The sequence below is a fragment of the Phalangium opilio genome, unplaced genomic scaffold (assembly GCF_054372755.1).
Source record: "Phalangium opilio isolate 3A_F unplaced genomic scaffold, DU_Popi_V2 ptg000079l_1, whole genome shotgun sequence".
Classification (NCBI taxonomy): Eukaryota; Metazoa; Arthropoda; class Arachnida; order Opiliones; family Phalangiidae; genus Phalangium; species Phalangium opilio.
The window spans coordinates 7,691,150-7,705,418 of record NW_028324187.1 but is presented as its reverse complement, the minus strand read 5'-3'; the positions used below and the strand labels follow the sequence as shown (position 1 = coordinate 7,705,418).

At 35.4% G+C, this 14,269-nt stretch overlaps 1 long non-coding RNA gene across 1 annotated transcript in view; it reads right to left on the bottom strand.

The window, feature by feature from the left end:
- Nucleotides 1-1,022: 1,022 nt before the first annotated feature.
- LOC149654631 (uncharacterized) overlaps nucleotides 1,023-14,269 on the bottom strand; it is a 159,789-nt gene continuing 146,542 nt past the window's right edge. The window contains exon 6 of the long non-coding RNA XR_016370703.1: nucleotides 1,023-1,159. This is a non-coding gene — a long non-coding RNA (uncharacterized LOC149654631). The remainder of the gene's footprint in view (nucleotides 1,160-14,269) is intronic.

Here is a 14,269-nt window from a genome sequence, read left to right as displayed (position 1 = left end):
ACGGCAATTTATGAACTATATATTGCTTACACGAAAGTCTAGCAGAATTTATCATGCTTTAGATGTCAGTAAATACGTAACAACGTATACAGCGCCCCTAACGGCAATTTATGAACTATATATTGCTTACACGAAAGTCTAGCAGAATTTATCATGCTTTAGATGTCAGTAAATACGTAACTACGTATACAGCGCCCCTAGTGGCAAATGTGTTAATGCTTAATTATCCGTTCATAATGATAATAATAATAACCCATAGCCCCTAAGTAACCCCAAATCCCAATCCTGTTTAAAAGCACTAACGAGTTTTTAGTGAGTAGCCCCTCGATGATTACTCGTAATACAGAGGCAACCATTAATCCAAATCCATTTTAAATCGCTTTTAAAAAGCATCAATAGAAATCACCAATGAAAGAAAATTTTCATTAGTGAATAGCCCCTCGACGCACTGCCTTTAACAGTGCTAAAAAGTGATTTATTTATTAATGATCATATGTATGCCTGTAACTTTATTGAAAAGAAAAGCAATAAAAATGAGATTCATTAAATCGACGAACAATTATTTCATTTTATTTATTCCATAGTACATTTATAAAGTATAAACAAAAGTATATGTGTTTAAAAACAGAAAGTACGCTTCGTTGTAACTTGCTGGAGCCGTGTAATATGAGAAGGCTCCCTTTATTCCACAATAGTGTCGACGTACCTTCCCGAACGTGGCACAGGGAACAAGCCGTGAATAGGCTCATAATATAGCATCAATGAAAATCCTATATGAAGGAAAATTGTCATTAGTGTTTAGCCCCTTTAATACAGGTACAGAAAGTTTTAGTTTACAGAAATTGAACCAATAGCAACCTATCGATTTTCTGTTTATTATTCGAGTCACCTGTTCTGTTATATTGAGAAAGCACTTTAATATAGTGCATCTTATACTTAACCAGAGGGTACAAATCAAGTTTTTGTAACATAGCCATAACTATAATTAGTAAGCTTATAAATAGAAATGATTCTATCACATATTATTTAAAAATATTAATGCATGTTTTTATTTTGTAATATATTTCATTGATACATTAGATTTTATTAAAAAGATTAATAATGAAAATAATAAGAATATTTTTATAAACGCGTAACTTCCGAGTGTTGAGTCCAGGTACTGAAAATAATAAGAAAATTTCTATTATTAACAAATTTTAATTAGTTTAGAATTTCCACTGTTTTTCCACGCTAATATCCTACGGTGGAAAACGAGGTTGTTAGGATGGAAAACCAGGGTATTTGGGGGGGCAAAACGTAGCATTATGCTTTTGCGTCCAGAAAGGAAGTGCGTAAAGTCACCCGAGTGTTGAAAAATTAGGAAAGTAATTTACGCTTTTTTATGAAATGATTTAATTGTTAAAATAAAAATTACATAAATATTATTAACCATGTATAGATTAAGCGTATAAAAGAAATATATTATAAATGCAAGTGAACAATAATAAAAAAAACCACCCAACCTTGAATACAAAAATAACAGAAGTAAAAACCTTGAGCTTTTAATTTCTAAAGTGACCGGCTTGTGGCCCCGGATATTCCACTTATAACGTAAGTAAATTTAATAGACCAAAATGTCCTCTTTAAACTAGTGTTCTCGATTTTTCCCTAATTGCAAAGCATTCTCCCGAAAACGCTTTTAAAAAAATTAAAAAATTAAACTAAAAACCGCATATTTCCATAATATTGAAATTCCTTTTGTCAAATCTCCGGTTGTAAATAAGATGGCTCCTTACGCCACGCAAATCTAATAGACCAAAATGTCCTCTATAAACTAGTGTTCTTGAATTTTCCCTAATTGCAAAGCATTCTCCCGAAAACGCTTTTAAAAAAGTCAAAAATTTCAACTGAAAACCACATATTTCCATAATATACAAATATTTTCAATAAATACAGTTTTGAACTAAAATTGTGTTCGCATAGTAAATAGAAAACCCACCGTAAATCCCATATACTACGATTAAAAAAACCCCCAAGGTTTTTATTACAGCGTGAGAATAAAGAAATTATTGCTTGATCTTGTTAGCAAAATTATGAAATACATTTTTCGACATTGACGTTAAGTTAAACGCGATAAGTTAGTTAGTTAGTTTTCGGGGAAAGCCCAAAAGGGAGTGGCATGTTAATAATTGAACTTAACCACCTGCGAGGGGGAAACCACTTGTGAAATCAGGTGTACAAAATTTTTGAAATCACAATTGAAGTCCATAAATTGTTTTTGAAGTCTCTATAAATCGCAAAGTTTAGTTGAAATCTCGGAAGTCTTAGGAAGTCCCTAGAGAATCCCTTGAAGTCATGCGAAGTCCCTTGGAAATCGCTTGAAGTCAGTCGAAGTCTCTCGGAAGTCTCTTGAAGTCATACGAAATCCCTTTGAAATCTCTTGAAGTCTCTCTGAAGTCAAGAGAAGTCATACGAAATCCCTTTGAAATCTCTTGAAGTCTCTCTGAAGTCAAGAGAAGTCATACGAAGTCCCTTTGAAATCTCTTGAAGTCTCTTGGAAATCTCTTGAAGTCTCTTGGAAATCTCTTGAAGTCTCTTGGAAATCTCTTGAAGTCTCTCGGAAATCTCTTGAAGTCTCTTAGAAGTCATACGAAGTCCGTTGGAAATCTCTTGAAGTCTCTTAGAAGTCATACGAAGTCCGTTGGAAATCTCTTGAAGTCAAATGAAGTGGTAGAAAAATCCCTTGAAGTCTATTGAAATTCCGTCTTTCATAAGTGGAAATTTCCTTTTCTTCAAATTTTATTTTCAATAGTCTTGATCAGGGCCGGAAATAAGCACAGGACACTGGAATTTTAAAATGTGCCATAATTTTGTTAAAAACTAAGGGGGTCACTGGACAGTTTGACCAATAAAATTTTGGAAGTTTTGATAGCCTGACCTTGGAGATGTGATACTATTTCTGCACTTTACAGTGGACAATGTCCTATAAATTTTCCAGTCAAACAGGGGGGGGGGGTTGGTCTTGATCCCTCAATTTTCGGCCGTTTTCGTAGGTGCAATGCTACCAGACTCTTGTGCCAGACACTCTTCCCCAGAATTTTTTCCTTTTTGGACTTAATGTCGGCTGCTAATCATTCCGTTTTCAAAGAATATTCGTAAAAACGATATATTTTTGTTTGTGGCGAAGTTTAATTGGCTTAATTTAAACTACTATTTAACTAAATTGGGAACCTTCGAAATACAGCATACAAGCAGCCAATTTAAAAATTGTGTCTTCTAGTTCTCTGAACTATGAATTCGAGTATGAATCAGACGATAATCAGTTTCAAAAACCTGAGGGGTCGGACGTTTTGGAAAAAGTGTACGGGATTTCGAAATCCAATTTGATTTCTTCGGATTTCGTTTGATTTCGTCGGATTTTTTGATTTCAAAATTCGATAAAATCCAACGGATTTTGCAATTTTTCCCGTGATTTCCTCGGATTTTTTCCATGATTTCGGCAGATTTTGGGATATTTCAATTGATTTCGTTGGATTTTATGATTTCTTTTGAGTTTGGATTTCGTGATTTCTTTTGAGTTTGGATTTCGTGATTTCTTTTGAGTTTGGATTTCGCGATTTCGTTACTGATTTTGTGATTTCTTTGTTGATTTTGTGGTATCTTTACTGATTTTATGATTTCTCTACTGATTTTGTGATTTCTTTACTGTTTTGTTATTTCTTTATTGATTTCGGATTTTTTTTTGAGATTTTTTAAGTTGGATTTCGCGGGTAGCGTACGGGATTTCATGAATGACCGACCCCTTGCAAAAACTACTGCCCAAGCGCTCACTGGCGTGATTGAGTTAGCTATGCCACGACAAAAACTTCTTTCCGTAAATAGCGGCCGATCACGTGATCATATTTTCCCGCGTGAAACGTCGCAGAATTCTTGAGACATAAGCGAAGATCAAATGGATCAGTATACTATCCGGGCAAGAATTAATTTACTATAAGAATGCCTAAGTCACTAGATTTTACGCTTCTACTCTTACGCCGGTGTTAGTGGACAAGTAAGCTTGTATCTGCGCCGTATAATCAAGAAGGAATTTACTATAAGAAGGCCTAAAAAGGCGTCCGGTGCGCGCGTGGTAGTCGACAATCCCCCTCATGGGTGGGGGGAGGCTGGAAAAGAAGGCGGGACTTAATATTTTATCTTACTCTATGTTTTCCACCATCTATCTCTTTTACCTTCTCGTTAAGCCTTGGTTTGGTTTTTGGAACTCACGAAATCATAAGTATAGTACACTTGATTCGATTTAGAAACAATTATAGAACGAACGATTTTCACGTAGAGACAAGTATTCAAAATCCATTAAGTTAGGTTCAAAACCTTTAACTAACTTGTTAATGGCAATTAAAAACCATTCCCTAACCGTTTCAGCACCGCTGGCAGCCTCCATTTTCTGCTTACTTTGCTAGACGTTTTCTTTCTCTATTCGGAATACGTCAATCGCGTCTGTATGACCTATCCCCGCGGGATCCAATAGGAAAGCGCAGAGCAATGAGGGACATGAAAGGGGTGGGGCTTACTTGTCCACTAACACCGGCGTAAGAGTAGAAGCGTAAAATCTAGTGACTTAGGCATTCTTATAGTAAATTAATTCTTGATATAATTCTGCATAGATAATTGCTTTCGGTTGCTCTGCACCTTAGTACTTAATAGCGAAGTACATAGATATTTTTTAATTATTACAATTTAATGAAGTCTTGAGAAAAAAATAGAAATCGGCTTTAGTCTATAAATTCTATTGAAGTCACTTGAAGTCTTTAAATTATGTTGAAGTCACTAGAAGTCTTTAAATTATGTTGAAGTCACTTGAAGTCTTTACAAATTCTATTGAAGTCACTAGAAGTCTTTAAATTATGTTGAAGTCACTTGAAGTCTTTACAAATTCTATTGAAGTCACTTGAAGTCTATAAAATGTAATGAAGTCACTTGAAGTCTATAAAATGTAATGAAGTCACTTGAAGTCTATAAAATGTAATGAAGTCACTTGAAGTCTCTAAATTATATTGAAGTCACTTGAAGTCTTCATAAATTGTATTGAAGTCACTTGAAGTCTTTATAAATTGTATTGAAGTCACTTGAAGTCTTTATAAATTATATTGAAGTCCCTTGAAGTCTTTATAAATTTTATTGAAGTCATCTGAAATCAAATACAGTTAGTGAAGTCTTTGAAGTCGAATGAAGTCTTTGATAGTTCAATTGAAGTCATTTGAAATCTGAAATCAGGTGTACAAAATTTTCTTAGTGGTTTCCCCCTCGACCACCTGTCTTTATCAATGGAATTGAAACTACGCAATTTTTCTTAGTTAGTTGGGAATAACATATTGGTTAGCGGTTAAAGGCGTACTTTAAGAAAATAAGTTCTTACACACTTGAGTGATTTTTTTTTTTGTTTTTAGTGTTAATATAAGCATTTTTGGAATTACTGATATGTAAGAGAAATTTAAAGTTCATCCAAAAGGTCAAGGAAAGGTTAGGGGACAATGAAAATTGATCTAAAAGGTTAAGGAAAGTTAGAGGAACAACTAAATTAATCTAAAAGGTTAAGGAAAGATTGAGGAACAACTAAATTGATCTAAAAGGTCAAGGAAAAGTCGAGGAACAACTAAATAGATATAAAAGGTCAAGGACAGGTCGAGGAACAACTAAATTGATCTAAAAGGTCAAGGAAAGGTCGAGGAACAACTAAATTGATATAAAAGGTCAAGGAAAGATCGAGGAACAACTAAATTAATCTAAAGGTCAAGGAAATGTCGAGGAACAACTAAATTAATCTAAAAGGTCAAGGAAATGTCGAGGAACAACTAAATTAATCTAAAATTAAGGTCAAAGAAAGGTCGAGGAACAAGTGAATTGATCTAAAAGGTCAAGGAACAACTAAATTGATCTAAAAGGTCAAGGAACAACTAAATTGATCTAAAAGGTCAAGGAACAACTAAATTGATCTAAAAGGCGAAGGTCAAAGAAAGATCATGGAACAACTAAATTAATCTAAAAGGTCAAGGAAAGGTCGAGGAACAACTAAATTAATCTAACCAAATTTAAAATAATTCATTAACGTTATTGGTTCTGTAATTTACTATCGCTCCTCTATAATTTTAGAAAATAATTATACTAATTGGTTGCTGAGTTTAAGTATCGCTTTAAATTAAACATAATCACGGGTAAAATTATTGCATTTTACGAAACCGATTGAAATCGAAATATTAAACATATCCATGGTCATGCAGACTTAAGGTATTGAGGTTTGCAGGCGAAAAGGTCAACTTTGATATGCCTATCAAAAGGCGTGGGTTTTCCTATTATTTTAGCCGTGATTAGTTTGAAAGTTTTGAAAGATAAAAAGGGGGTTAAACATTAACATTAACCGTAGTACGATAGTCTCCCCTCGTCACTCATATCTCGTCTTATTCATTCATTTCAAAGTCGATTAATAACTCAACTGCCTCAAACTGGAATGCGAAAGTACAATCATGGACTTTCTAATTATAAAGAGGACCTGTATCAAGTCTCGGATGTGGTTTTTTACTTCAGACAAATAATACCAGAAGGGGATAATAGATTAAGGATGACACTCTGTATCCTCCCTATGCTTTAGTTATGTAACGTCATTCTTTCCAGGCTCACCCTTTTAGTTTGCTTTCCCGCTCATCAAACTACAAATGGGCATCGCACCGTAAGGTGAATTCTATAACTGTTTGGTATTTACTAAATCCCCAGCAATCATCCCAGAAACCTCGTCTTGACGTGGGACAAAATGCTCAAGCGCGTCTTGTCAAATATTTAAGAGTGATGAGGGAACTATTTATCGTGTATGTAATTCGGTTTAGTAACCTTGCTCTAAGTGTTCCGATGTTGGGAAGAGTGACGTTACACTCACCCAGCTTTGTGGTACACTTCTCTCGAAGAGAAGTATTATATACTTCTGATAAATCGGTTTAGTAACCTTGCTCTAAGTATTCCGATGTTGGGAAGAGTGACGTTACACTCACCCACCTTTGTGGTACACTTCTCTCGAAGAGAAGTATTATATACTTCTGATAATACTAAGATCCGTGTTACAACTTGAACAGAAACTAGTTTGTATAGAAAAATACATTTTTACACGTTTTTTATGGAGCGCTATGCGCCATCTGTCAGTAGAAAAATGAACTAATTTATTTCATTTAGTACAGCTTCTACGAAATTAAACTAGATGGCGATAGCTCCCCATTAGGTGAGTTCCTATTCAAAAGAACTGAGGGCAAAACCTGCTGTTAGAAATTTGAAACAAAACAAGTTTCTTCATAAATTCGTATCTATAATCTGAAATATATTTATACTGGGAACTGTCCTTTTTTAATATTATAAAATTACCGCCTGATGTCAAAATGTACTTGAACTTATGCTTTGACGTGAGCTACTGTATTGTATCGCCATCTAGCGTCAGAAAATCTCTCAACAGAAAACTTAGTTGGTTTTAGCGAATATAGATGGCGCCAAATGTCCAGCTAAAACGTTTGTAAGTTTACAAATTACTTTAGCTGGCAACTTTCAACAAAACTGACGAAACATCAAATTAACAAACTTTCAAACAAATTCACAAAACTCCGGGTACTCACACGACTTAGCAACAAATTCACAAATTTTAAATTAGCTTATAAACATTTTAAGGGATATTGAGAAACATTTGAACATAACTTTTAGGAGTGATTCGCCCCTTGTTGTTCAGAATTACTAACTTATTACAACAGTTCAGGAGTCAAGAATACTAGATCTACATAAAACATTTCGGGAGTCGCGAAACGATTCGATATGTTAATACAAGTAGATATTTTTTATCCCTAAGGGTAAATAGATCAGCATACATTTGGGCGTTTCGAAAATCAAAACGGGGAGTTAGAATTAGTGTTCACGCTAACTAATTAAAGGGATAGTTGTGTAGAATTTTAACCAACTTAACATTTAAATACTTAAACATTTGCTAGCTTGTTATTTGACAATAGAAAATGGAAAAATTAATATTGTGATAAGGACGGTATGGCACATGCTAGGCCTACACAGGGTGAGGTCAAACAGGTCAAAACAGGTCAGACTTTCATATGAACATAATAATAAAACAGAAAAGGTTTTCGGTCCAAAAATTAATGACAAATTTACACGATACCTTCCCTTTAATATAAATATCGAGATATCGATAATAAAAACAAATTCACCTTGGATAATTTACATCTTATGGATGGCCATGGGGGTATTTCGGCCGGAACTTGACTACAAAGAAAAGGACATTCACACGTGCATTGAGATTCACGTTAAAAAACGATCCAGAGGCGTTACGCAACGCTCATCAATTAAAACGGAGCAGAAAGAACATTTGTTTTCTGGTAGCTAGGTATCCCTATACACGCACACTGTCAAGGTTAAGGGGAGGGGGTCAAGGGTCAAGTTAGGTGTACCTAAGTCTTCGTGCATATGGGCCTAAAGCTTTTGAAGGTTCTTCTAAAAGGAGATTTAGTGACCGTTTAAACATCCCTTCTTTATCCTGATCTGCAATCTGACAATAGGGACGCGTTCGAGACGTTTGTATCTTGCATGGTGGCAATTTGAATGCAAAAACGCAATAAGTTACAGCATTACAGTACTAATTTTAAAATTATTGTAAGGAAAAAGATGCGGTGTTGTTCTCAACACTTTTCGAAATGAAAGTTTAAATAGTTTACTATAGTATTTAGAATTTAACAATATATATTTTTATTCTAGCAGCAAAGGCACCCACCAGGCGTTACTCGTCCGTTTTCAAGAAGTGATATCTAGTTTATTAGGGAGAAGGTTTAAGATGCCTAAGTATTCGCGAGCAGCCATAGTCCCAGTCCCCCTTTCAAAATACAAGGGGGGACGTAAAAGGAGGCCGGGTTATTTCGCTGCCTCTCCTCAGTCGGAAAATACAAGTAATTTCGTTCTCATTCGCGTCGCGCTGACGTAAGTTTTCAAGAACCAATGAGATGCTTGCTGGTTGTAATTTAGAGGCGGCGGGGATTAACTGAGTCCGGACCTACTATACGTTTGGACTGGAGATAAGCTAGATAAAAATGTGGCGAATTTATACCTTCTCCCTAATAAACTAGATATCACTTCTTGATATTGAATAATACCTTTTAACAAACAATGCAGCCAATATCGTTACGAAGATAAAGGGTATGGACTATTTCCAGACCCATGCAACTGATTTTAAGTAAGAACTATCAAACAGAACTTTAACAAACTTAATTTCTCTAATTTTAAAAAGTCGAAAAGCAAAGGCAATTAATAACTAAAACGCTATATATACTAGCTTGAAAACTAAAATAACGCAGCCAATATCGTTACGAAGATAATAGGTATGGACTATTTACAGACCCATGCAACTTAATTTAAGTAAAAACTATCAAACAGAACTTTAACAAACTTAATTTCTCTAATTTTAAAAAGTCGAAAAGCAAAGGCAATTAATAACTAAAACGCTATATATACTAGCTTGAAAACTAAAATAACGCAGCCAATATCGTTACGAAGATAATAGGTATGGACTATTTACAGACCCATGCAACTTAATTTAAGTAAAAACTATCAAACAGAACTTTAACTTCATTTCTCTAATTTTAAAATGTCGGAAACCAAATAACTAAAACGCTACTATCTTGAAAACTAAAATATCTAAATAAATTCAGTTACAAGCATTCTGCAACGAAATACTCCACTAAAAAAACGTAAAAACAAAAGCCCCTTAGGAGGGATATGCATGGACAGAGTAGGGCTTCTTTCTATTTTTGGGTTCTAAAAATCCGGAGGCATCGATAATTAATTACTAAATAGCGAGACATTAAGAAGATCTTATACAACAACATAAGTAGTGAAGTAGCCGATATACGTAAGTACGGCCAACCTCCTTCAAATCCTGAAGATTTTATCAAAGAACATTCATGCACAAGGCCAAGGGCTATCCCTACATGAAATATTGCCCTATCATGTAGCTTCGGGGCAAAGGTGACGATCATTTTAGACTTCAGTTTTAAAAACCTATAACACTATTTAGAGATGATATCGTAGCGGACCAGCAGGGTTTAATAAACTTTCTAAATGCGCTATACAGTATATGCAGTTTTTACTTGAAACAATCAATAACTTCTGATGTATAATTTGTTCTTTATGATTATTTATGGTTTTAAAATACTCGTATTTGTAAACAAATGGAGTCAGGATTTACTATGTTTAAATGTAAAGAATTAATTGTACAAAGTTTGGTTTTAGTTACGATTATATTAAGATATGGCTTCTAATGATTTTGGTTCGGGATTGGTAACTAAGCAGATGATACTTATGACTTAGAATGAAAAATTAACTGTTATATCATACCAAGAAGTGATATCTAGTTTATTAGGGAGAAGGTGTAAATTCGCCATATCTCCAGCCCAAACGTAGGTCCGGAGTTAATACCCGCCTCTAAATTACAACCAGCATCTCATTGGCTCTTGAAAACTCACGTCAGCGCGACGCGAATGACGAAATTTACTTATTATTTTCCGACTGAGAAGAGGCGAGTCCCCCCTTGTATTTTGAAAGGGGGACTGGGACTATGGCGCGCGAATACTTAAGACTCTTATACCTTCTCCCTGGTAAACTAGATATCACTTCTTGATCATACCATGCTTCAAGAACACAATAATAAAACTAAGTTAAAATTTCTACCTATTCATACTTAAAAACATAAAGTAATTTAATATTTATCTTAATTATAGGTTTGCAAAATCTCCTAAAAGTTAAAACCTTTATATCTAAAATTTAATTTTAAGTATTTAATTTTAGTATATGGAATGCTTAGGATTTTATTTAGGAAATCCCCATAAAGTTCTAGTTGAAAATTATAGGGGACACGAGCAGCAATGGCTCCTTGAAATACCTAAAAACGGAACGGTGCACTTAAATGGAAGCTATAGTCAAGCTACCACAGAATTGGAATACACCTAGCGTTTTTTGTCAAGACAACAATAAAATGTTCAGGTTTTTTTAAAAAAGGAGACCACCCTGAAGATGGTCGCCCGCCAGAGGGACACTGTCGTTCGTAAACTATATACGATTGACCCCAAAAGAAGGTCAAATTGCTTTTATCTTACCTCGTAAAAGTTAGCGGATAAAGATGCCATCCATAAAAATATTGTCATATTTTCTTAAAGTAACATGAATAATTTTAATTTAACTTACCGAACAAAAATTTCAAATTTCAATTTAAAACTAATTTCTTATTATTAGGCTAACTATTATGAAATCATTTCCGGTATTAGTTTGAACTGCTGTTAGCGGAATCAAGATGTTAAATGAACATGTATTTTTTTATTTATTTTGACCTATAAACTCGACTGAGCTTTATTTATTTTTTATATTAAAGTCAATACAAAAACACAATAATTTAAAAGCAAAAAGTGAGTAGTAATAAATAAGGAAATCAAGGTAAAATCTTCATAACTATAAGGTAAATTTAATCTTCATATCCTGTAATACTAATAATGCTCCTTGTAATTGTTTCAATCTTCATACAAAATATTAAGCCAATCATTTTGAAATATAAATATTAGTTAGCTACGGATTATAACCAAATCAACTCTCTATTTTCAAACCGTTACAAAGAAGGTGAAAGAAATTTCACATCCGCATTTGAAAACTTAGAACAAGAAGAAAAAAAAACCCCTAATACCCTTGAATCACCGCAATTAGTGTAAAACTAACTGGGTTTACACTCTAACCCCTCTCTATTGTAACATTCCACAATTGTATATATATAGATAAAAAACAAGCTAACACATTGCACATACTCGGGGGTTGTACAGAAAGGGATGATGGGATGTAGAAACAACATCAGTAATAGTTGCAATATCCGTTTGGCGCGGCGCAGGAAGTCACGTTGTAAACATAACGACACTTGGGTGGTAACTCTATTCCACGAATCATGTTGATGCGGCAAAGGCTTAGCAGTAATTATTTTTCGTTAGAAAAAAAGGAGTCAGGCGTTTAGGATTATCAACGTGATTATCGTTGCGCCAATAACGAGAAAAGGTGAAAAAAATACCCCATCTAAGTATCTTGGCGGGAAAAACTGAATGATCGGTCCCCCTGGAGGTAAAAAATGGCGGAACTGGCGCATCCGGGCTAAGCCTTGGTTGGGTGGGGGAATATTGGGGAAAAAAGAGCCTATTAAAAGCGTGCGCGGGAAAGCGGGTAGAACGTGACCGAATTGCGCGCGCGAGGGAGACAAACGTCACGCGTCTGCGTGGAAGTCGTCACGCGCCGCTCGCGCAAGCTCCCCGCCACACACACGCGCGCGCTCTTTCTCAAAAGCGAGCGCTAGCACGTGGCGCGAGAAACGGAGATCCACTCGGAATCATAGGATGGGTTGGTAACTGCTTGGTGATCATGGATGATGGTACGCGGAATAGAATGATGAAGCAAAAAAAGAAAAGAGGGCTAGGGGGTTTTGTGGCCAATTCCGAGCGGGAAAGATAGAAGTTACAGGAAGAAAATAGGCCTAGGTTTCGTTGGGAGAGATCAAGGAGGATTTATATTAGTAGTGGAATTATTTATTTGTCAAAAACTCCAACCGCATGACAATCAATTTGATTGAAAAACGTTTTAGACTCTTACGTATTGTCAAACTCAAATCCACAATCGAATAGGATTAGAGATGCAAGTTGGTAAACCAAAATGCTGACAGACGTATTGCACATCGTAGTAATTTACCAATCAATGAATTCAGTATGATTAGATGGGTTAAAGAAGAGGTCAAGTATTTGACCATCCCTTTAACTAGTAGACATTTTTAAATACAACCCGAGGGGCCAAGATATTCCACGAAAATTTACATTTACCGTTGCTTAATTCCAACAAATTTACTATCAAATCTCAATTGTTAATTTCACCTCTTGTCTCGGAATCATCCTTGTTCTTATGAATATAACGTTTTCTTGGAGATTGTTAAGGTCTTACACTTGTGGTGGTACTTACCCAAGACTACATATATATAGCTACGTTTAGACGGTAGGTTATATTTTTTTTTCTTTTTCTTCTTTCTTCAGTATATTTTTTAATTCGGATTGTAGCTTATAAAAGGTAAAAGTGGAAATCCGGATTCCATAAGTTGCGCGTTATCACGATCGACTCGGCCCGGACCAAAAAGAAACTCACGATTAGATATTTCGCTTTCATCTTTAGCAACCCTCCACCTTTTATCCCAAAACGCGCGCCGCATGCACGGACCATGCCACGCACAGCTAGCTCACTGACTACCTTACCTTACCTTTACCATAAACCTACCAGGATATATTATACCGCCATGCATTGCTTACGCCAAAACTATATATACACCCTATCACGAATTTAAACAATTCTCCTATGAACATTTTGAACTTGAAACTTCGATAAACATGTATTTTAATTTATTTTGTTTGCTCTGTTAAGATATTGAGGCTTGGGGTTTGGCAGGGGATTTAAGAAGAAGGAGGAGCTGAGTCTCATGACATAATTTACGCCGCCATATTGGTGGGTCTTTAAAGCAGGAATGAAGCTGAGGCCACCCAACCAATATGGCTACCAGAATAGCGGTACGACTTGGGAGAGTGTGAGATAAACATTTCTTTTAATTTATTTTGTTTACTCTATTAAGATATTGTGGTTTGGCAGCCTGGTAGGGGATTTTAGAAGAGTCCCATATGGGAGCTTTCAGTTGAAGGAGGAGCCGATTCTCGTGACGTAATTTACTCTGCCATATTGTGGGTCTTTAAAGCAGGAATGAAGCTGAGACCATGCACCTATATGGCTACTAGAACAGCTTTAAGACTTGGGAGGATGTGACGTACTACTTACTATCCCATCTGAAAGCTCTCTATAGACCCTATAGTATGACGTCACCCATGCTATCTACCCATAGAACCAAAGCGGTATACCAAACATGGCCGCCTACAGCCAAGGCTAAGCCCGGCCTGACGTTTTACCTAGGCACTAAAGTCACAACTGAGATAGCTTTATTTGAAAGCCTAACTTCCGGTGGATTAGGGTTAAGACGGTATGAGGACGACAAAGACTTTATAGATAGAGCTTCAATGTTACCAGTCCTGCCAGCACCCAATTTGGATGACGTCCGTATTGTTTGAAGGCATATCGTAATCCATGTCTTTGATATAATACGCACATACAAGTTATAAAAATATAAATTCATGATGGTATCATATCATAAAAA